The sequence below is a fragment of the Nicotiana tabacum genome, chromosome 22 (assembly GCF_000715075.1).
Source record: "Nicotiana tabacum cultivar K326 chromosome 22, ASM71507v2, whole genome shotgun sequence".
NCBI lineage: Eukaryota > Viridiplantae > Streptophyta > Magnoliopsida > Solanales > Solanaceae > Nicotiana > Nicotiana tabacum.
The window spans coordinates 214,565,401-214,589,416 of record NC_134101.1 but is presented as its reverse complement, the minus strand read 5'-3'; positions in this window follow the sequence as shown (position 1 = coordinate 214,589,416).

The window sequence follows — 24,016 nt, the reverse complement described above, 5'->3', positions numbered from 1 at the left end:
TTAGTAATATTACTTTCCATTAATATTTGTTTTGAATTAGTAATTAATATGTTATTTTTAAGTATGTAGAGATTGACTTCATAATTATGGACAAACTTAGTAATAATAAAGATGTAGTCATTAAAGGGTATTCATAAAATAAAGGAGGATCTCGCTAACAAATAAGCAAATATAAATAATACAAAAAATTGCAGTCCTCCAATCTTATTTATTTATTTTTTTTATATAAGAAAATACCTAGATTTCAAGATAGGTGATTTAGTAAAATTCACGGTCTTACCTGATAATATCATAACGCGTAGTATTTTGGCGCATATTTAGTAAGGTTATTTTCTTGAATACGGGTGTACATTTATGTAACCCAAATCACGATCTTGACGAAGTCAAAATGCGTCAACAAATCACGCGTGCACTGGTTGTGGCGTGGCTCGAGATGCGTTTTCACGACGTTGCAATTTTGTATAAAATAAATAATGATAAAAGCAGTTTTTAAAAGTTAAATTTGCACATAAGTTTATAATACGTATTATATCAGATAGGCAAGCCAAATATAACAGTTGAGTGACCGTACTAGAACCACGGAACTCGGGAATGCCTAACACCTTCTCCCGGGTTAACAGAATTCCTTATCCGGATTTCTGGTTCGCGGACTGTAATACAGAGTCATTCTTTTCCTCGATTCGGGATTAAAATTGGTGACTTGGGACACCCTAAATCTCCCAAGTGGCGACTCTGAAATAAATAAACAAATCCCGTTTCGACTGTCCTTTAATTGAAAAAAAACTCCTTGTACCCTCGCGGGGGCGGAAAAAGGAGGTGTGACAGCTCTGGCGACTCTGCTGGGGATTATCCTGTTGGTAACCCAGAACCACTGGTTCGGGGTTAGAGATTCGAGCTTAGATAAATTGTTATATTTGGCTTTATCTGATAATTACATGTTTGAGCCTAATGTGCTAAATGCTGCTTTTACCGCTTTGATATTATTTGACTGTATATATAAACTGTGTCGAACCCTTCTCTCTTCACCTCCGGGGATGTGCTTACTGGTTGAGACTCCCTATTCTGTTATTGTTATACCCTGAAATAAGAAATAGGTCGGACAAGTTACGAAGCCGGATGGCCTTTTGGTTCCCGGTAAGTTGCCTCCTCCTCGACTCGAGTTGTCCGCTCGGGTACACAGTCTAGTACACTGACCCAGGTTTTGAATATAGAATAACATGACTTCATGCCGGATCCCTAGTAAGAACGCTTATTTGCATCACGTTGCATTTGACTTAGGGGACTCAACACAGGGGTTAGGTCCGTCTAGGACTAGCAACCTGAAATGAAAAGACCATTCTGATGCATCCTACTTGCTCTGTACATATATTTGTTTTGAACTTGCATGTTGACCGGTTTCTGAATCTCGGGAATGTTGGAGAATTGAAGAAAAAAAAAGGGAAAAAGAATATATCAGTTAGGGAGTTAATTGATTATTTTAGAAAAAAAAATCAATGACTAATTACTGGCGAAACTCTGCCGAAATTTTGAAAAAAAAAAAGAGGAAAATATTTTATTTTGTTTTACTAAAAATATAGGAAAAAAAAGAGTCTTTTATTTTTTTTTGGAAAAATAGATTGTTTTATTGTTTGTTGAAAATAAAAAAAAAATCGTTATTTTGTCTTATTCAAAAATAGAAAAGGAAAATAGATTGTCTTGCCAGGAAAAAATAAAAATGGAAAAGAGTCATGTTTTAAAATAGTTCGGTTAATTTGCCCGAACTACGCGGGTTTGATTCTAACCGGATGTGAGATACGTAGGCAACCCTCATCGGGTCCAACCCCCCTTTTGCTAAAAAGAAAGCCAAAAAAAAAAACAAAAAAAAAACATGTCAAGATTTTTAATTTTGTCATAAATAAGTCGGGTGATGTCCAACTTCCCCTTTTTACAAAAAATAAAATAAAATAATAATAGCAAAATATATATGTCAAATTTCTAAGAAGTCGGGTGACGCTGTTTTATGAAGACATAGCCGAATGTTCCCGAAGGGGACGCCGGAAGGCTGACTTTGCATAAATAACCACTTTTGGGTCATATTTAAGATTTGGTCCAGTTGACCCACACAGCCTTAAAAATCTTCGTCTTCGAGACGTTGAAAGGCCGTGTTTGCAATATTGAGTTTCCTAATTTGAAAAACGATAAAAAAAGAGTCATAAATAAGTCAGGTGATGTTGTTATGTCATAAATAGCCAAATATTCCCAAACGGGGCACCGGAGGGCTGACTTTGCATAAACAACCACCTTTGGTCGTATTTTGATTTTTGACCCTCACAGCCTTAAAATTTTCGCCCCTGAGGCGCAGGAAGGCCGTGTCGCAATATCGGGTCTTTTACCTAAAAATATTAGAATTAAGAATTGAGTTCTTCATTTGAAATATAGAGTTAATTTTGAGTCGATAATATAGATAGTAGTTTTTGGAGTTAAATAAAAGTTTTCTTTTGCTTAAACGCTTTAATAAATGTGCAGGATGAGCACGACAATAAATGAGCCTTTTTCAATAATGACCAAAATCCCTTTTGAGCTGCAATTGTGGTGGAATGATTTGGGCAAAGAAGGGCAAGACGAAGTGAGAAAATATTTGAAAGACCTTCCGGATTTATTAGACATTCAGCCTCGGGGGATATCATCAGGGCATTGGTCGCCCATTGGGATTCGGCACATAATGTGTTTCATTTTTCAGACTTTGAACTCACCCCAACAATAGAGGAAATAGCGGGGTACATTGGAAGTGACCAATCTCCATTGAGATTCAAATACTTGATTGCTCCTAGGGCCATTACCATACATCGATTCCTGGATTCCTTGAAAGTACCCCGGACAGTTCATCACTCAGATTTTGCAAAGGGTTTCTGCAGTTTCCGCTTCGTGTATGATAGATATGGCCATGTGGGCGGGTTCAATAATCCAGACTTTAAGCTTTGCAGCAGAAATAGCCGACAAAAATGGGAGGAACACAGGCGAGTGACATTTATGGTAGCTTTTTTGGGTCTCGTAATATTCCCAAGGAAAGATGGTAATATTGATTTGAAAGTAGCAGGCGTCGTCAGTACTTTGCAAACCATGGGAAAAAGCACTTTAGCACCTATGATTGTGGCTGATATCTTCAGAGCTTTCACTGCGTGCAAAGCTGGGGGCAAATATTTTGAGGGATGTAACTTATTGTTACAAATGTGGATGATTGAGCATTTGTGCCCGCGCTCTCAGTTATTGAGCTATGGCTCGGCTGAGAAAACTTGTATAGCGGAATTTTGTACGAGAATCAAAGGGGTTGGTCTACCTGAAGGAGTCACAGCTTGGGCATTATTATTTCGGAACCTCGAGGCTAGCCAGATACAGTGGGTGCTTGGATGGTTGTCTGTCAAGGAAGTCATATATATGCCAGCAGCCCGACCGCATTTTTTGTTAATGGGACTCAAAAGCATACAACCTTATGCACCGTATCAGGTTCTGAGGAAACTCGGTAGATATCAAGTAATACCAAGAGATGAAGATTTGAGTACCCAAGTGGTCGAAATTAGTCCTGACGGTCGATTCCCCGAGGAAGAGGTTCGTCAAATTTGGAGTGAGTGTCAATATCTGATGGCAAACACTTGTGTGTCCGATAGGGTCAGAGGGGAAATTGCTCCAGGGTATCACGAATGGTTCAGAGGTGACGTGGCATATGGGAGACCGGCTAAAAGACCTCATCTCGAAGATTTTGCCAAGTCGTCCCAAGAGCAGTGGGATTGGTTAGTAAAGGAAGAAAGCTATCGAGTTGAGATTGGTAAATTAAAGCAACAAGTCAAGAGTCTGAAATTCGAGAACAGTGTACAGGTTGCCGAGGATCAAGGTGAAAAGAATAGACTAGCCAGAGAAAATGACGCTCTTAAGGCCCAAGTCCGACAGTTGAAGATAACCATCGATAAGCAACCGAGCAGCCGATCCGATGAACAATTGGTAAAAAGATTGGAAAGCGAAGTCAGAGAATGGCGGGATGAGCTAGGAAAAGCTGAAAATGTCATGGCAGAACTTAAAGCACAGCGGGCGACAAGAACCGAAGAGCGTCGCCAATACTTGAATCAGTTGACAAGGGACCATGAGAAAATTGTTGCCAATTTAAAGAGAAAAGTAATTGCCCTTGAAGGTAGAGCGGTTAGGCAGGCTAGAGACTTCGAAACTGAAAGCGGACATTGTTACAACTTGTTAGCCCAAATGAAGGTAGAAGTGCAATAGCTACAAGACCAGCACTTGCAAGACTCCCAAGCTTTAAAGACGTGCAGCGATCAGATAAGACCCTTGCTCATACAAAAGAAGCAAACAAAAGACAGGATTAGAGCCATTGCTCATGCTATTGTCAGGAGATGCCGGGTTTGTGAAGACATGACCCGTACTACTTTTATCTCAGCAGTGATGATCTATGTGAAGCGAACCATGAATGAGTTAGAGCAGCTTGAAAGGGATTTGGATCCCAGACCCGCGGAGAGGCCGAACGACGCCCCGCGGATACCTAAGTTTGAAGCACTAGAATATGCATAGTCCGTGTCTGTGAGTGTCTACCATTTTGAGTCAGTCTTTTGTACGTCCATTATCTTTCTGGATTGAGTATGTTTGCAAGCTTAGAGTTTTTGTTTGCTTTCAGATTGTGTTTGTTAGTTTCTTTCCAAAACAAAAGATGTCGAGTTTGTAAGAGTTTGTTTATTAATGAAAGTTGAGAATTTTATTTCCACCCTTATTTTTACATTTATCTTCATGAACTACGCTTGGTTTGATTCGTGCGGGGTCACGATACGTAGGCAATCTCCATAAGATTCGACCATAACCTAAAAGAAAACAAAAAGAATGAAAAGGAAAGTATAAGGAAAACCAAGAAAAATAGAAAGAAAGAAAAGAGCGGAAAAACAAGAGAGATAAAAGAAAAAGCACAAGAGAGGGATAAGGCGAGGAGAGGAAAAATGAAACAAGGAATGAAATGCCGGGATGACGCATGCAATCGGGCAAACACATAATAGAAAGGAATAACTGTATAAGTGCATTCATGCCAACGTGTGGTTGTTAAATCTGTTAAGACCTAATCGCTAACAAAGTGGTTGTCTAAATGTGTGATACCAGGCAGGTGGTTAATTGATTGGCAACTCTGGCAACTCATCCATACAACACCCGGTCGAAAGATCAAGTAAAAATGACAGGGCAGGATTCGGAAATCAGCATCGTAGACCCTTCGAATGAGGTTGAGGTAACAGATGTGGGTGCTATGAAAGAAGAGATGAGGAAATTAAAAGCACAAATGGCTGAAATGCATCAGGCATGGTCGCAGGGACACCCAGCACCACTATATCCTGCCAACCCATCTTACATCCCACCCTTGGCTCAAGCTCAGGAGCCTATCACTCCCCACGCATCTTCAGCTTTCCCTTATTAGGCCCAGGGTTATGGTACCACGTCATACGCTCCCCCAGCTCCACCCTCCAAACAAAACCCTCCACCACCCATGGTTCCCGTATTTGTGGCACCTCCCCCAGCTCCACTACATAGATCATCCAGTGAACCGCTATTCCAAGATCACGACACCCAATATTACCCTCCCGAACCCACTTTCAAAGCGCCTGAGCCATATACCTCCTCTCCCTATTTTGAAATCCCGGGAGAAGTTGAGAAACCGGTTAAGAATGCAGAACAAGAGGAGGTGATTCGTAAAGTCAAAAGCCTGGAGCAATCCTTCAGGAACATGCATGGTTTAGGAAACCAAGTTAGTGTCGCATACAAAGATTTGTGCCCTTTTCCTGATGTACAGTTGCCTGCGGGGTTTAAAATGCCGAAGTTTGACTTATATGAGGGGCACGGTGACCCAGTATCCCATCTGCGTGGTTTCTGTAGCAAAATGAGAGGAGCTGGGGGAAAGGATGAGTTGTTGATAGCATATTTCGGGCAAAGCCTGAGCGGGTCAGCGCTAGAATGGTACACGAGGCAAGACCCCGGCCGATAGTATACATGGGATGATTTGGCCCAGGCATTCATCGGCCATTTTCAATATAACCTCGAAATAGTCCCTGATCGTCTGTCATTGTTGAAACTAGAAAAGAAGCCTGGGGAAAGTTTTAGAGAGTTTGGTTTCCGCTGGAGGGAACAAGCTGCAAGGGTTGATCCTCCCATGCGGGAGAGTGAGATGGTAGATTACTTCTTGCAAACATTGGAACCTACCTATTTTGGTCATCTAGTGACATCTGTCGGGAAGTCGTTTAATGAAGTGGTAAAGATGGGAGCCATGATTGAAGAAGGATTGAAATCTAACAAGATCTTGAGCTACTCGGCGTTGAAAGCAACCACCCAGGCCATCCAAAGCGGTAATGGTGGTGTGTTGGGGAAGAAGAAGAAAGAAGAAGTTGCTACAGTTAAAGCTAATGTTTGGTCCAGGCACAATAACCGTCCACTCTACTACAACCAACCCAGACCCCACCACCCAAACTATCAATATACCCCATATGGTCCACCGCAACACTATTATCCACCACCAGAACCACACTTTTCTATTCACCACGCCCAGACCTACACTCAACCCCCAGTGCACTCGCAATGGCGTACACCAAGTCCCCAAAATACACAGCCACACCCACAAAACACCTATCCACCTCCCAGGGCTAACAGACCAGGAACCAGCTTCCGCCCAAACAAAGCTTTTAGAAATGAGAAGGCCCCAAACAAAAAAACATTTACTCCGCTGGGAGAATCTTACACTTCTCTCTTCCACAGATTGAAACAGTTGGGGATGCTGACCCCAGTTGAATCCAAAGCACCAAATCCTCTTCCCAGAAACCTGGACCATTCTGTTAGCTGCGAGTATTGCTCAGGGATGCCGGGGCACGATACTGAAAAATGTTGGAAGTTGAAAAACGCAATCCAAGAGCTCATTGATAATCGCCGTATTGAGGTACAGGCTCCAGAGGCCCCGAACATCAATCAAAATCCGTTACCAGCGCATTATGAGGCCAACATGATCGAACTGATACATAAGGGGGCAGAGCCTAAGAAACCTTCGCAGGTGGTTATGGTGATTCGTTCTACGGAAACCAAAGAAAAGATAGTGAGTGCAAGGCCAGTGGTTCAGTTAAAAACAATAAAAGACAAGCCAGTGCTAGTAATGGGAGAGGGACCATTTGCAGCCGAGAAAAAGCAGGAGCCAGTCAAGATAGTGGTACCAAGGTCAGTATTCGCGCCCGTGGTGGTTGTGAAGGGAGCCTATGTAGAACCGGTTATCATAAAACCGGTAGTCCAGTTACCCATGGTTGATAGCAAAGCCGTACCCTGGAAATATGACAAGGTAGTGGTGACATACAAAGGAAAGGAAATTGAGGAAGAAAGTTGTGAAGCACAGGGACTGACCCGGTCGGGACGTTGTTTCGCCCCCGAAGAGTTGAGAAAAGCTAAAGGCGCAAAAGACAATCCAATGCCAGTTAAAAAAGCTGTAACGGAAGAAGAGGCAGAAGAGTTTCTGAAAAAGATGAAAGGACAAGATTATTCCATTGTTGAGCAACTGAGAAAAACACCGGCCCAAATCTCGTTGTTGTCATTATTAATTCACTTCGATGAGCATTGTCGAGCTTTAATGAAGATATTGAATGAGGCTCATGTGCCTGACAAAATTTCAGTAAACCATTTAGAGACAATTGCCAATAAGATCTTTGAAGTGAACAGGGTAGCATTTTCTGATGATGAATTGCCTATGGAAGGCACAAAACACAACAAGGCTCTCTATTTGACGGTCAAATGTGAAGGTTCAATGGTTACTCGGGCACTAATCGATAACGGGTCGAGCGCTAATATTTGCACGTTATCCACATTGAACAAGTTAAAGATTGATGAGGATAGAATCCGCAAAAATAGCATTTGTGTTCGAGGGTTCGATGGAGGGGGAACAAACACGGTAGGGGATATTGTACTCGAATTGACTATTGGCCCAGTCGAGTTCACGATGGAATTTCAGGTGTTGGATGCTGCAGTATCCTATAATCTTTTGTTGGGTCGACCGTGGATTCACGCAGCAAAAGCCGTGCCCTCCACACTGCACCAAATGATCAAATTCGAGTGGGACAGACAAGAAATTGTGTTACATGGGGAAGATCCCACATGCGCCATGAATGATGCCATTGTACCCTTTTTAGAGACCGAAGATGATAAGGGGCCATGGGTGTATCAGATCCTCGACACGGTTCCGGTGAGCAGGGTGCCTGAGGGTAAAAGCATGCCATGTCCCAGGATGTCAGCTGCGACCGTCATGGTAGTGTCAGAAATGCTGAATAACGGGTTCATGCCCGGGAAGGGTTTAGGGGTTGAACTGCAGGGCATTACTCAACCTGTGTCTTTGCCTAAAAATCTGGACACCTTCGGGTTAGGGTTCAAACCAACAACGGCAGATGTCAGAAAGGCCCGTAAATTGAAGAAGAAAGCTTGGGTGCTCCCTAAACCAATTCATCGATTGTCCAGGTCCTTCGTCAGACCGAGTATTAAGAAACAATCATTGGCAAAGATGTCAGGTTCGTTAATTGAGGCGGATGGGAATTTGGATAAGGTGTTTGAGAAAGTATTTACTGAAGTAAACATGGTTGAGGCCGGGGAAGGGTCAAGCAGAGCAGACATACAGTACATCGGACCACGTGCTAACATCAACAATTGGGAAGTTACTCCTCTTCCAGTTCGGAGGGAGTCATGGTAGTGGGTTTTGTTTTCCTTTTTGTCACCTGGATTATTCCAGGGTTTGTAATCCAGTTGTTATGTTCCGTCCATTTGGATGAGTTAAAACCTTGTTGTCTTTACGTTTAATGAAATGCAATTTTCTTCGTCCCTAATTCTCTTTCCATTTTCTTTTCTTTTCTTTGTACAGTTCTATTTATGCTGATATCAATGACATGACATGCATGAGGAATCTTCGGCCCAGTTTTAAAAGCCAATCTAGTTCAGAAGTAATAATACAAGAGATCGAGTGTGATGATGGGGTGGATTGTAATAATGATGAAGCTTATGAGGAAATTAGTAAAGAATTAAGTCACTTTGAAGAAAAACCCAAACCTAACCTAAATGACACAGAAGCAGTTAATCTAGGGGACCAAGACAATGTACGGGAAACTAAAATAAGTGTTCATTTGGAGCCACAACTCAAGGAGGAGATAATTAAAGTATTGCATGAGTACAAAGATGTTTTTGCATGGTCATATGATGATATGCCGGGTCTAAGCACTGATTTGGTGGTTCATAAATTGCCCACTGATCCAGCACTCCTCCCTGTCAAGCAGAAGTTGAGAAAGTTCAAAACAGACATAAGTGTGAAGATCAAAGAAGAGATCACCAAGCAGTTTGAGGCAAGGGTCATTCAGGTTACACGGTACCCCACTTGGTTAGCCAATGTCGTGCCTGTGCCAAAGAAAGATGGCAAGACCAGGGTGTGCGTCGATTATCGAGACCTTAACAAGGCAAGCCCAAAAGATAATTTCCCATTGCCCAACATCCATATACTGATCGACAATTGTGCCAAACATGATATTGGCTCTTTTGTGGATTGTTATGTTGGGGCAACCTATATGAGGGCCATGACAACTATCTTCCATGATATTATACACAAAGAAATCGAGGTATACGTGGATGATGTGATCGTGAAGTCTAGACAGCAATCTGACCATGTCAGAGATTTGAGAAAATTCTTTCAAAGGCTTCGCAGGTACAATCTTAAGCTCAATCCTGTGAAATGTGCTTTCGGGGTGCCATCTGGGAAGTTGTTGGGATTTATAGTTAGCCGGAGAGGTATTGAATTAGACCCGTCAAAGATCAAAGCTATTCAGGAGTTGCCACCTCCAAGAAACAAAACCGAGGTGATGAGTTTGTTGGGAAGACTGAACTATATCAGCAGGTTCATTGCTCAGCTCACGGCAACGTGTGAACCAATTTTCAAATTGTTAAAGAAAGATGCCGCGGTCAAATGGACTGATGAATGCCAGGAGGCTTTTGACAAGATAAAGGGGTATTTGTCAAACCCACCCGTATTGGTCCCACCAGAACTAGAGAGGCCTTTGATTCTATATCTGACAGTTGTGGACAGTTCATTCGGCTGTGTACTGGGGCAGCATGATGTTACCGGCAGAAAAGAGCAGGCTATATACTATCTCAGTAAGAAGTTCACATCTTACAAGGTCAAGTATACTCATCTGGAAAGGACATGTTGTGCCCTAACTTGGGTGGCACAGAAATTGAAACATTACTTGTCATCTTACACCACTTACCTTATATCTCGCTTGGACCCGTTGAAGTATATTTTTCAGAAACCCATGCCCACAGGAAGGCTTGCAAAGTGGCAGATCTTACTTACAGAGTTCGACATTGTCTATGTGACACGGACTGCCATGAAAGCACAGGCATTAGCCGATCACTTGGCTGAGAACCCCGTTGATGAAGATTATGAGCCTTTGAAAACTTATTTCCCTGATGAAGAGGTAATGCACATTGAAGAATTAGAACAAGCTGAGAAGTCGGGATGGAAACTTTTCTTTGATGGGGCCGCCAATATGAAAGGCGTAGGAATAGGTGCGGTACTTATTTCGGAAACAGGTCAGCATTACCCCGTTACAGCTCGGCTTCGTTTCTACTGTACAAACAACATGGCAGAATATGAGGCGTGTATATTGGGATTGAGATTAGCTGTGGATATGGGTGTACGGGAAGTCTTGGTCATGGGTGACTCGGACTTACTGGTACACCAGATTCAAGGGGAATGGGAAACACGGGACTTGAAGCTTATACCGTATCGGCAGTGTCTGCATGAGCTTTGCCAGCGTTTTCAGGCCATAGAATTCAGACACATTCCAAGGATTCATAATGAGGTTGCTGACGCTTTGGCTACTTTGGCATCAATGTTGCACCATCCAGATAAGGCCTATGTTGATCCATTGCAAATTCTAGTCCATGATCAACATGCTTACTGTAATGTGATAGAAGAGGAAATCGATGGAGAGCCGTGGTTCCATGATATCAAAGAGTACATCAAAGCGGGAGTATATCCAACGCAGGCCACCAGTGATCAGAAAAGAACAATTCGACAGTTGGCAAGTGGGTTTTTCCTTAGTGGGGGAGTACTGTACAAAAGAACGCCAGAGCTCGGTTTGTTAAGATGTATAGATGCACGGCAAGCCACAACTATCATGACTGAGGTGCATTCCGGAGTTTGGGGACCGCATATGAATGGGTATGTTCTAGCAAAGAAGATTCTCCGAGCAGGTTATTATTGGCTCACGATGGAGAGAGATTGTATCAGTTTTGTGCGTAAGTGTCATCAATGCCAAATACATGGAGATTTGATTCATGCTCCACCATCATAATTACATACGATGTCCGCGCCATGGCCTTTTGTTGCATGGGGCATGGATGTTATTGGGCCAATTGATCCAGCAGCATCAAATGGGCACAGGTTTATCTTGGTAGCTATAGATTATTTTACCAAATGGGTGGAAGCGAAAACATTCAAGTCTGTGACCAAGAAGGCTGTAGTTGACTTCGTACATGCAAATATCATCTGTCGGTTTGGGATCCCAAAGGTAATCATCACAGATAATGGGGCTAATCTTAATAGCCATTTGATGAGGGAGACATGTGAGCAGTTTAAGATTGCTCACAGGCACTCTACTCCGTACCGTCCCAAGGCAAATGGTGCGGTTGAAGCAGCCAATAAGACCATAAAGAAAATACTCCGGAAGATGGTTGAAGGATCTAGACAATGGCACGAGAAATTGCCTTTTACATTGTTAGGATATCGCACCACCGTGCGTACCTCGGTAGGGGCGACTCCTTACTCATTGGTATACGGTACTGAGGCAGTAATACCCGCAGAAGTGGAAATCCCATCTCTGCGAATCATTGCAGAGGCTGAGATCGATGATGATGAATGGGTGAAAAGCCGTCTTGAGCAGTTGAGTTTGATCGATGAGAAAAGATTGGCATCAGTGTGTCATGGCCAACTGTACCAACGAAGAATGGCAAGAGCATACAACAAAAAAGTACGTCCAAGGAAATTTGAAGTCGGGCAATCAGTACTGAGGCGGATCTTGCCTCATTGGGCTGAGGCAAAAGGAAAATTTGCCCCAAACTGGCAGGGACCATTTGTAGTAACCAGAGTGTTGTCTAACGGAGCGTTGTATTTGACAGATATGGAAGGAGAATGTGTAGAAATGGCCATCAATTCCGATGCGGTCAAGAGATATTATGTATGATTTCTTTATTTTCTGAATGTATCTGTTCGTATTTGGCATATCTTAAAGATTGAAATGATGAAGGCATTTTGTTCTGCTATCCAAACACTCTTATCCCTTGTTATCTCCTTCGAGCCTTACTTATTTTTCATACACCTCTTTCGGAATCAGCGGCACTATAAGAGAACACATGTGACGAACATAAAGAAAAGAAGGAAAGAAAAAAAAAGAAAAAAAAAAGAAGAAAAAGAAAAGAAAAAAAGGAAAAGAAAGAAAAGTGAAAAAAGGGAAAGAAGAGAAACATAACAACGTAGTCTCTATAAAGTGAACTACGTTTGACTTGATCCCGAAAGGGTACGTAGGCAGCCTTACTCCGAGGTTCAGTCATACCAAATAGAAATCCAAAAATCCCCAAGCAAGAAACTGGGGCAGAGTGGTGATTGTTATGAAAGTGGGATTCCGAAAGTTGTAATTTGAACCCATTTGAATTGTTTTGAGCCTTTTATACTTTTCTTTCTAACTCAATCCAAAAGCCTACATTACGGTCCAAAGAAAGACCTTATGATCAGTTTTGAGAAATGCCAAGATGAACAGGTAGGAATAACCCACGACAGGGGCAACACTCTGGTTCGAGCAAGAAGAACAAAAATAAATGAGAGAGTCTTATGGGTGAAAACCCTCACGGGCACCGTAAGGCGACGGGAGCTGAGAGAAAAATAAATGAGAGAGTCGTGTTGGTGAAAACCTTTACGGGCACCTCAAGGCGAAGGTGAGATAAGAAATGGAAAACTGAGAAAGGTCTTGTTGATAGAAACCGTTTCGCGGTACCGCAGGGAAACAAGGTTAAGGTCTGGATAAATCAAACAAGTGATGGAAGTTCTGGGCAATAAGGTACATCAATTGAGAGTTGTTTGGTTGGACAGATTGGGCTGATTAATCCAAAATGCATGTCTTGACCATTGGTACTAGTTGTCTCGCTCAGATAAGTTTCTTTTCCTTCTCTTTTCAAACAGTCATCTGGTTTTGGATTCTTCTTATCCTTAACTCAAGAATCATTGCATTTCATTTTCTTTTGAGGGTTTTATCTAGCTGAGATCTTTCAGTGCCAGTTTTGTTCAATGCAAGCAGAAAGGACTTCAAAGTTCACTACCAGCTTCTAGAATTGTAAAGCACAACGTGGTCAGAGCATGTCAAAAACAACTTGATGTCAAGTGGAATACAGGGAATTAACGGAAGTTTCATCGGTGAAATGATTGGGGAATGTCGTGGGAAAGGCGAAAGCTCAAACAAAAAGGTCAGAAAAGTGAAATAACAGCAGGGGTGTAAAACATTTAGGTCGCCAGAGGTTGGGAAATTTAAAAGTTGGTCAGAAAGTCAAGCGGTTCAGGGTCAGTGCGTGGAAATTAGTCAACACAAAGCAAGGCAGTGGAAGGATTTTTCAGCAAGAATGCCATCAACTAACCACCGTTTTAAACTGACGAAATTTTCTTTGATTGAGCAGGGGGAGAAAAGTTAGTTGTTGAAGAGGAATTCTCCAGGAGGGAAAAACGCATATTTAGGATAAATGCAAGTTGTCAGGAGTCCGCCTGGAGAACAGAGACATACTTTTCAAGTTTGATGTCAGGAGTCCGCCTGAAGAACGGAGACATACAGTTTAAATTTTAAAAGTCAGGAGTCCGCCTGGAGAATAGAGACATTCAAATTTCAAATTTAGCAATCAGGAGTCCGCCTGGAGAACAAAGACATACTTTTCAAGTTTGATGTCAGGAGTCCGCCTGAAGAACGGAGACATACAGTTTAAATTTTAAAAGCCAGGAGTCCGCCTGGAGAATAGAGACATTCAAATTTCAAATTTAGCAGTCAGGAGTCCGCCTGGAGAACAGAGACATACTTTTCAAGTTTGATGTCAGGAGTCTGCCTGGAGAATAGAGACATTCAAATTTCAAATTTAGCAGTCAGGAGTCCGCCTAGAGAACAGAGACATACTTTTCAAGTTTGATGTCAGGAGTCCGCCTGGAGAATAGAGACATTCAAATTTCAAATTTAGCAATCAGGAGCCCGCCTGAAGAGAGGAAAGGCATTTATTTTAAAAGTTGTGTATTTGAAGTCAGAGCCCGCCTGAAGAGAGGAATGACGCTTATTTTTAAAGTTGTTGTTGATGTTGGGAGCCCGCCCAGATAATAGAGGCATACATTTCAGTCTTTACATTTCAGTTGTTGAAGTTGGGAGCCCGCCCATAGAACAGAGGCATACATTCAGTCTTTACATTTCAAGCATTGAAGTTGGGAGCCCGCCCAGATAACAGAGGCATACATTTCAGTATATATATTTCAAGCGTCGAAGTTGGGAGCCCACCCAGATAATAGAGGCATACATTTCAGTCTTTAATTTTCAAGTGTTGAAGTTGGGAGCCCGCCCAGATAACAGAGGCATACATTTCAGTCTTTAATTTTCAAGTGTTGAAGTTGGGAGCCCGCCCAGATAACAGAGGCATACATTTCAGTCTTTAATTTTCAAGTATTGAAGTTGAGAGCCCGCCCATACAACAGAGGCATACATTTTAAGATCAAGTCAGAGGACAATAAAACAGAGGGTTACAATAGGAATCCCCAGCAGGAAACAATAAAAATCCCCAGCACCGGGAAGCAGAAGGTTGCAACAAGAGGTCACAGCACAAACTCAAGTGCATGTGTCAAAAAGAAGAAAAGCACCGGAAAAAATGCAAGCAGACAAGAAAGCAAGGCAACAAGAAAAATTGCAGTATAGCTTAGCTTCTTGTTTTCTTTTAAGCACGGTGTAACAAGGAGATCGGTAAGCAGTGGTAATAGCATGCAACAACAGTAACGGTACAGTCCAACGGTAGTCCCAGCTACCAAAGCTTCCCGAACTACATTGACTTGATTCCTGTTTAGCCCAGGATATGTAGGAAACCTTTGAAGCAAAGGTTCGGTCAAATCTTTTTCAAAAAAAAAATAATAAAAAATAAAAAAAAATGCTTCATATGGAGTACTCAGATGGGCAAAAATCGCTCGCTTTATCTTTTCACGAAAACCCTTCTTGTCTTCGGGAAAAGAGGGGCAGCTGTAAGCACGTAACTTTTGCCCAATATGAGAATTACTCCCAAAAAATTCAAAAATAAAATGATTTTTCTTTGGTGTGCAATTTTGTGATATTTTGAATAATTATTTGTATTTGTCTGTGCATGTTTATTTGCTAAATTAATAAAAAATACAAAAATATGTCGCATTTTGCATGTAGTATTTAATTTTACAATTGTTAGTAATTAAATTTGTTTTACAAAAATTAAAAATTACAAAAATTGGCATCGTTTGCATTTTTAGCATTTAATGTCCAAATATACAATTTTATGCTTAATTATTACTTAATTGTGCGTTAATTGTTATTGAGAGTTAATTTGTGCTTTTATAACTTAATTTAATTCTTAATAATAGTTTAAGTATTTTTATAATTTAGTTTTAGAGAAATAAAAGAAGAAAAAAGAGCGAAAATATAAAGAAAGTCGGAATTGGGCCTCTTCTTCGATTTCAAGCCATAGGCCCAAAAAATGGCCCAATCTTCCCTACGACCCAGTCCATTTCGAACTGGGTCGACCCAGTCCATAACCCAACACCCCTATTATCTTACAAACAACACAAAACAAAAAGAAAAAATGAAGACTAAAAAAAAACCAAAAAAAAATGGTCCGCCCCCCCTTCCCTTTGCTTCTTATTCTCCAAGCTTCTTCACACCCCATCCATGGCTGCCCTCAACCAGTTGCTTCTGCCTCCGTCTCCGACCAAGCGACCATCATCGCGACTTCATCTTCGTCGTTCGACGCCAAGCTCGAGCTTGAGCTCGGCGTCCATGACTGCCCTCCTCCACCTCGCTTCTTCTTCTTTCTTCTACTCCAAAGCATCACTAAAATGAACCCAAAACTCAGTAAACAACCTGGAAGACTCAGCTGAAAATCTGCACCAAATAGTCCCGAAACTTGGACAAAAACGAACCAAGCGCTGCTGCTTCTGCTTCACCTTCCTCATCGTCGGCCATGGATATTGTTGCTGCTCAAGCACAGTTTCTGCTGCGTCGATTGTTGCTGTTCCTCATCGACGACCTTAGTCGTTGAACGCAGCAGCAGGTCGATGACCATAGCTGCTTCAGCTGCGTCTGCCACAGTCCGTCGACCTTGCTACGTCCAACGCCTTCTTCATCTTCTTCGTTTGCTTCGGATCGTCTCCGTCGTGCTGCTGCCATGGTTGTCGCTGCTACTACTTCAACTTTCTTCTGCTGCTGCTCGCGTTTCATGGCTGCTGTTGCGACTGCGTCTCCTCTTCGTCGCCGCGGCTATCGCCACTATTTCCTCCGTCGAGCTGCTGTTGTTTCTGCCTTCATCAAGGCTCGTTGATGCTGTTTCTCCTCCTTCTACCAAGCAGCTGCTCCCAGCCCACACGACCCTATGTGCACGTCGAACAGTTGAAAACAAACCACGCTGCTGCGTCGACTATTGCTTCACTTCGGCGTCAACTCCAGTCGAGTTCGCGTACATGGATGAGTTTTGGTCGATGTCGTCGATCACTGTTCGAGTTCGTTGTTGGTTGGTCGTTTGTTCGTCGTTTCAATCCGGTTGGTAGATTTTGAGTTTTATTTTGTCCGTATTTTGTTTTGATATTTTCGAATCTAAAATCGGCAAATGTTTGTTTTGTTCATGTCTATGGTTAGATATTTGTTTTTTTAGTCATATTCATATGTTTTGTTAAATTAATTTTCAGATTTCAAATGGAAGTTAATTAGTTGTTTTTCATGTTTATTTCATGTTTGTATTGTTGTTAGAATAAATATTTGTTAGTTTGATGTTTGTTAGATTCAAATTGAAATTTAATTGATTATTTCTTCAATTTGTTTCATGTTGTTATATATTTTCCAGAAATTATTAATGTTGGTTTAATCATTTAATCCGTCATGTTTGTTGTGTTAAAATAGACTCATTCATGTTCATACTTTGTTTGATTGTTCTTGAATCCGAAATTTGTATGGTTTGATTTCTTGTTTATCACTTATGATTATTTCTTGAATTTGTCTCATAATCTTGTTTAAGTTTAATATAGGAATTGTTTGTGGTAATGTTGTTAGAGTATTTGATTTTAAGTTCAATATTATTGAATTTAGAAATCTAAATATACTTGTTTGTTGTTGTTGTTGAATCCGAAAATAGGATTGTTTGTTGCTAAAATATTGTTCAATCAAATTTTATTTGTTCTTGGTTGTTCAATTTGTGTTCATGTGATTTGTTGTTGAAATGTTGAAGAAATCATGTTCATGAAATTTGTTGTTTGAACATTGTTAGAAATTAATCATATTGTCTATATTTTAGTTAAGTTTTATTAATTGATGTGTTATAGCTGATGGGTAGTTTGGTAATTTGCAGTACGTTCAAGGGTAGTTTGGTAATTTCAGTAAGGTCGGAGGGGTAGTTTAGGAATTGTACATTTTGTAATTTTTTATGTGAAGCATGTGAGACAAAATGAAATGGGGTGGGTTGTGATATAATTGTTTAATATAAAGAGGGGACAAGACAAAATTTAGTGGGGGAATCTTGTATTTATTTATGTTAGGCATGGGGGACAAAATATAATAGAGTGGTGTGATATGTTTATTTAATGTAATGCGGATGAGTGGGAAGATAATGGGTTTGGAAGAGAAAAAGTATTGATTTTAATTGATTGAAAGATTTATGGGATGAGTTATATATAGGAAGTCTTGAACACAAGAGAAAAAAAAAAGAGGACAGATACAAGAGAATACAGAAGAAAAAGAACGAATCTGAACAGAAAGAAAATAAGAGAGAAAAAAAAAGAGGGCTGAACATTTAAGAGAGAGAAAATTCCGAAAAAAAATATTTAAACTTTCAAAAAAAAAACTAAAAAAAAAATCTTTTGCTTTCTTTCATTGTTTGAAATCAGAATTAATTGTTTTTCATCAAAGCTTGAAGCTTTTGTTTTGAGTTTAATACTCCACCGGTTTGCAAACTCTGTTCTTGGGTTGTTACTGCTATTGGACTTTTGTTGATGTGCTGTATTGTTATTACTGCGTGGCTGACTTTCTTCTTCTTATATTGGCAATACCAGGTACACAACTGTAATTTTGGCATTTTGTAAGCTGAAATGAAGAACGGAATGTTAAATTTTTAATTTAGTTTTAATTTTTTTGTATTGTATTTAGATTATTCATGTATTATTATTCTGTCAATCACTGTCATTTGGCATAATTAGACATGTTATAGCGATATATTAAATAACGCCTTAACCGGATTATTAGGAAATATATTCAAGACGAATTACTAATTAAAACTGTTTAATAATCAAAATAGAAGAAATAACGTAAAAAATGGCGTTATTGAATTAGTTTGGCAAAAATTGATTAATTCCTTATTCATAAGGTTTTTTGTCAACATTAAGTTAATCGGAATCATGTAGGTAATTTCAGTTAAAACATGAATTAATTTGCGAATCAAGTATTAGGACATGATGTGAATTAAAACAAAGTTAGTTAAGTTTAAATTGTTTAACTTTTAGAAATATGGTTTAGTAATCAAGTTTTTTTTTCCAGTATTTGTAAATAATTAATTTCAATAAGCTTAAGTCATACTAACAATATGTTTTAATCCAACTATGGGATAATTAGTTTTTTTTTTTACTTTTTGGGCAATTCCATGTTGTTCGTAATTATCATTTTAGTAATATTACTTTACATTAATATTTGTTTTGAATTAGTAATTAATATGTTATTTTTAAGTATGTAGAGATTGACTTCATAATTATGGACAAACTTAGTAATAATAAAGATGTAGTCATTAAAGGGTATTCATAAAATAAGGGAGGATCTCGCTAACAAATAAACAAATATAAATAATACAAAAAATTGCAGTCCTCCAATCTTATTTATTTATTTATTTTTATATAAGAAAATACCTAGATTTCAAGATGCGATTTAGTAAAATTCACGGTCTTACCTAATAATATCATAACGCGTAGTATTTTGGCGCATATTTAATAAGGTTATTTTCTTGAATACGGGTGTACATTTATGTAACCCAAATCACGATCTTGACGAAGTCAAAATGCGTCAACAAATCACGCGTGCACTGGTTGTGGCGTGGCTCGAGATGCGTTTTCACGACGTTGAAATTTTATATAAAATAAATAATGATAAAAGCGGTTTTTAAAAGTTAAATTTGCACATAAGCTTATAATACGTATTATATCAGATAGTCAAGCCAAATATAACAATTGAGTGACCGTGCTAGAACCACGGAACTCGGGAATGCCTAACACCTTCTCCCGGGTTAACAGAATTCCTTATCCGGATTTCTGGTTCGCGGACTGTAATACAGAGTCATTCTTTCCTCGATTCGGGATTAAAATTGGTGACTTGGGACACTCTAAATCTCCCAAGTGGCGACTCTGAAATAAATAAACAAATCCCGTTTCGACTGTCCTTTAATTGGAAAAAACTCCTTGTACCCTCGCGGGGGCGGAAAAAGGAGGTGTGACAGGAGGCCCTAAGTTGGAAATATTACCAGGTTATGCTGGCATCAACTAAGGAATGAGACCCTACGTTGGAAAAGATTACCAGGTTATGCTGGCATTAGCGAGGGAGTGGGACCCTATGTCGGAAAAGATTATCAGGTTATGCTAGAAAAATCACCGGGTTATGCCGGAAAGGTCCTCAGGTTATGCCGTGGAGTTCATCGGGTTATGTCCATCTAATCACCGCATCTTCTTCAACAACTTAAATATAGACTCACACGTTGTACTCAGCTGCGTAATGAATCTGCTAATATAATTCAACCTTCCCAACAGGCTCATAACCTATTTCTTGGTTTTCAGAGGGGGCAAATCCCGAATAGACTTTATCTTTATTGGATCTAGTTCGATGCCCCTCCGACTGACTATAAACCCCAAAAGTTTTCCAGATGGAACTCCGAATGCACATTTAGCTGGATTTATTTTCAAGTCATACTTACGCAGATGCGCAAAGAATTTCCTCAGATCCCGTACATGGTCATCCTGTGTTCTTGATTTAATGATCACATCATCCACATACACCTCAATTTCCTGGTGCATCATGTCATGAAATATGGTAGTCATAGCTCTCATGTAAGTTGCCCCGACGTTCTTCAAGCCAAATGGCATGACCCTGTAACAGTAAGTACCCCAGGGTGTGGTGAACGCCGTCTTTTTTGCGTCTTCTTCATCCATCAGAACCTGATGATACCCAGCATAACAATCCACGAAAGGTTGTATCTCATGTTTGGCACAGTTGTCAACAAGAATGTGGATGTTTGGTAATGGAAAGTTGTCCTTGGGGCTTGCTTTGTTCAAATCCTGATAATCAACACACACTCGGGTTTTTCCATCTTTTTTCGGAACTGGGACCACATTAGCCAACCATGTGGTGTATCAGACCACTCGGATCACACCAACTTTCAACTGTTTGGTGACCTCTTCTTTGATCTTGTCACTAATGTCTCTTTTGAACTTTCTCTGTTTTTGTTGGACAGAGGGATAACCGGGGTAAGTTGGCAATTTGTGCACCACTTAATCAACACTCAGTCCTGGCATATCATCATAGGACCATGCAAACGTGTCTTTGAATTCGAATAAAAGTTGGATTAATGAATCCCTAGTTCTTTCATCAGCGTGAATGCTTATCAGGGTTTCTTGGACCTCTTCCGAACTACCCAAATTAGCTGGCTCAGTTTCATTTAAGTTTGGCTTAGGCTTATTCTAAAATTGTTCCAGTTCTCGATTTATTTCCCTAAAAGCCTCATCTTCATCATATTCTGGTTCTTGATTCATTATTTCATAGTTAGAAAACATGTTAGGATTTGGGCATGAAGTCCGCAAGCATGTCATGTTATTTAAGTCCGCATTATTAGAACTAAAAAAAGAGATAAGAAAAAATAACAAAAATTAGAAAGAATAAAGAGAGAGATTCATAGACAATGAAATATTGATTTAATTTCATTGAATTTGAAGATAGAAGGGTTTACATTGGAATTTAAAAGACAGTAAACTAAAAACGTTCGAGTTACACCCTGAAATAACTCGAAATGCAGAAAAGATGACAAGACTGAACTACCGGGATTCCCGCCTGACTCGGAACGGAGTAGCCTTCCAATTTTGAAGCTTGGCATTTGGCCCCATATATTGCGCCTTAGCAGTGCTTGAGCCTTCACCCAACTGGACCATGTGAGCCTCATATAACATCTTCCTCATTGCTTCACAGATTTCTTCAATTTCTTTGGCCGTGAAGGCCTCTTCTTCTTCTTCTATGCAGCTTGGCTTCACAAAAGTTCTGGCGAGATGCGGGATCGGTTGAGGAAGAATCCACCCATCGTTCTTAAGTTTATTAGCCCATTTTACGTCAGCTTCTCTTGCTCGAAAACCGATACCAAAGAAGTTCTCACTGGTAGTGAAGGTGATGGGCTCTGTAATGCCTTGCAAAGATGCCCCGAGCCCTTTCCCGAGCTTGAAGCCATGCTTGATTATCTCATTGGCGACCATGATTGACGCGTTTGACAAGAAGGGTTGAGGACACATGGTTCCTTCCTCACACTGGTCCGCGACCACAATCTCAAAAGCTTGGTAGACTATGTGCTCGCTACCTTCTATAGCCTCCAGACATGGGACTGACGGGTCCGTGTTGATTGATTGCTCATCCTCTCCATGGACCACGATTTCTTGGTCTTCATGTTCAAACTTAACCATTTGGTGGAGAGTACGACGTACGGCCCCTGCCGCATGGATCTAAGGCCTTCCTAGGAGAAAATTGTAGGAGGTGTCCATGTCCAAAACCTGAAATGTTACTTCAAAATCCACAGGGCCGATGGTTAGGATCAAATCAATCTCTCCTATCGTGTCCCTTTTGACGCCATCAAAAGCACGTACACAAACATTGTTGGGTCTGATCCTTTCAGTCCTAATTTCCATTCTCTGTAAGGTCGAGAGAGGGCAGATGTCAACCCCAGATCCGCCATCCAACATAACTCTTTTCACGTAGTATCCTTCACACTTAACGATCAAATGAAGAGCTTTGTCGTGGGTAGCCCCTTCTGGTGGAAAGTCATTTCGACCGAAGGAGATCCGGTTGACTTCAAAAAATTATTCTGCCATTCTTCCCAATTGTTCAACCGTGGTCTCGACTGGAACATATGCTTCATTGAGCGTCTTTAACAACACTTTTTGATGCTCATTCGGGCTTATCAGCAGCGACAAAAGTGAGACCTAAGAGGGGGACTTCCTGAGTTGATCGATCACAGTGTAGTCTGATATTTTCATCTTTCAAAAGAATTCCTCTGCCTCTTCAGCACTGACTGGCTTTTTAAGCGGAAAACGCTTCTATTTGGTATTGTTCAATTCTTCCAAATTAAGGTACATTCTAGATGGGTTTGTTTCATTCACTTCCCCCATGATTTCTTTTCCCTTGTACGTCACTACTGCTTTGTTGTAGTTCCAAGGGATGAAAGTAGGGTCCTTCATGGGCTTCTGTGGTGCGCGACTGATAACCACGGGCTTAGTCAGCTTGGGTGAAATTATCGGCCCCCGCGCCACATAAGTCGCCTTCGGTACATACATCTTTGGTACCTTCAGTGTAACCTTGTTTTGCTCGAACCTTTTGGGAGGATTCAACACAAACTGTTCTTTTATGGGTGCCCTGGGAACATAAAGAACGACATCTTTAGGAGGTACTGCCCCTGTCTTGGCTTCCACAACCTTTTCTATGCTTTGAGGAGTGGAGTTGCTCTTCTTCTCATCCTTAGCTTACTTTGTTGCCGCTTTGGGCTTCTTTTCAACTTCACCAATGGCAATGATAACTTTCAAAGCTGGGTTGAACTCGCTGTCCTTACAAATCATCCCAATAACTGGACCATTGTTGTGAGCTGGCAATGGGTTATTGGTTACACTGGGGACCTCATCCCTCAACACTACCCGCTTTTGCTCTATTTGATTTTTGACCGCCCTTTTAAGGATCCGGCATTCCTCAGTGTCGTGCCCTTCTGCACCTGAATGATAAGCATATCGGGTACCGGGTCGGTAGAAGGGTGACTCTAGGTTTTGTCTGTTCGGAGGTACGGGCTGCAACAAACCCATTTGGACCAACTTTGGGAAGAAGATGGAATATGATTCACGGATGGGTGTGAAGTCGGTTTTTCTGGGTGGTTCACGGGCATTATATGAAAAATTATTCTGTGGTGGACAGGGATTATATGAAGCTTGGTGAGGAGGGTTATTTTTGGGAGGTGGAGCTCGGTTTTGGTTATAGTGTTGTTGCAGCCGAGCGTATCGCTGGGCATTCATCACTGTATAAGGCTAAGGAGTCATGGCATATGACACATCTTGTTGAGGTTAGTAATGTTGCGGGGTGCTGGAAGAAGAACCAAAGTAACCTCGGGGTTGACGGGGGTTTCTCAGACTTGAGGCCATCATTGATGCTTCTTCTTTCCTTTTCTAGTTTGCTGCACGCCCCGACCCGCTCTGTATTGTTTGAGAGGTGGCTCTTATAGCCGATTGGCTCAGGATGTGACCCGTTTTCAAACCATTCTCTACCATTTCCCTAATCTTTATGGCTTCTGCAAACGGCTTACTCATAGCGGACATCATGTTCTGGAAGAAATCAGCCTCTTGGGCTAGCAAGAAGACGCTGACCATCTCGGTCTCATCCATTGGGGGTTTCACCCTGGCAGCTTGTTCACGCCACTTGATGGCATACTC